Here is a 1643-nt window from a genome sequence, read left to right on the forward strand (position 1 = left end):
TTCCAAGACTGTAACTCTTGACCAGAGTAGAACGCCCCATCTTTCTCCCAAGTCGCGGCTGGTGGTTTCACACTGCTGGCCTAGTACAGTTTGATAGAACCTTACGAAGTGAGCACACCCACACCAGAGAAGCCCTTACTACGTCCACCTGACTGCCAGGACCAGCATTTGTTCTGACGGGCGTTGGACTGGATACAAATGGCCGTCAGCCATGTGTGCTCTTGTACTCTTTCTTCAGTCTCCCTTTGGCTCAGCGTTGTGCTGGTCAGATGCATCGTCTGGTTGCCTGTCTGTGCGTTGTGGTCCTTCTCTTGGCTGTAGAGCATTATCATGGATAAAGAAACCACACTGGCTTTTGCCCCTACTGTTGGTGTTCATCTGGGTGGTTTTCAGTTTCAGGCAGTTATGAATAGCTCTGGTACAAACATCCGTGTGTGTGTGTGTGTGTGTGTATGTGTGTGTGTGGTGGTTAGGTGCAGGCTTATTTGGTATGTTGTCTTAGTTATCCAGCGCTACTCTAACAGAAATATCACAAGAGTGTAGTTGAATCAGTATGAATGCTCTCAGAATTTCAGAGGTGCTTCTGGAGAGACTGGAGGCTCCAATCCAACAGTGTTAACCACTTGCACCACCCAGAGAGTCCTGAAACAGACTTTAGAGGTCATCTATTCCCCATTTCGTCTTTGCAAAGCTTGCTTCTGCTTGTTAAATCACTCTTATGTAACTCCTACTGGGGTGGCCTGGGAAGTTCAAAGACCTGAAGTACAGCCCCCTTTCTCCACCATGGCCATGGAAACCCTTGCATCCCACTTGGCAACAGAGTGGTGAACTGGCCCTGCCAGTGCCCAGGACCTGCTTTGTGTGTTGTTGGTGTCGGGTGCTGTCGAATCAGTCCTGTCTCATAGCGACCCAATGGGCACAGAGGAAAATGCCACTGGCTCCTGCTACATCCTCCCGATTGTTGTGATGGTGGTGCCCATTGGTGCAGCTACCTCATCAAGAAGTGTGTGAACTTCTCCCATTTTCAAGAGTCTTCCTCTTTGTCCACTGCCCCTGTACTTGGCCAAGTATGATGTTCTTCTTCAGGGACTGATAACAGACCCAAAGTATGTGACACCAAGACTCACATGCTTGCTTCTTGGGAGTGTTCTGGCTGTACATCTTCTAAGATATTGTTGTTGTTGTCCTTTTGACAGTCCATGGTACTTTCAATAACCTTTGCTAGCACCATAATAAAAATGCCTTGCTCCTTCTTCAGGGTGCTCTATTCGATGTCTAACTTTGACATGCCTGAGGTGCTGGAAAATACCATGTGTTGAGTCCAGTGTCCCTTAGCCCTCAAAGTGACATCCTTGTCCTTCAACACTTTAAAGAGATCTTGTCCAGCAGATTCATCCAGTGCAATGTGTCCAACCTCCAATCTTTTGGTTAAAAAACCAAGTACTTAGCCTTTGATGCCACCCGGGGCCTCAGGCAACCATCGCCAGATCCACCTTCCAATCTCACCTGTCGGAAGAATCATGCCTCTCCTTGGGGATGGAGAGAGTCCAGGGACTCAGAAAGCAAGACATGGAGAGAACCCGAGATGCTCATCTAATGGAAGTGTGTGTGTGTGTGTGTGTGTGTGTGTGTGTGTGTGTGTG

This window comes from Echinops telfairi, unplaced genomic scaffold (assembly GCF_000313985.2).
Source record: "Echinops telfairi isolate 266 unplaced genomic scaffold, ASM31398v2 ScPeMD7_5;HRSCAF=22, whole genome shotgun sequence".
Lineage (NCBI taxonomy): Eukaryota > Metazoa > Chordata > Mammalia > Afrosoricida > Tenrecidae > Echinops > Echinops telfairi.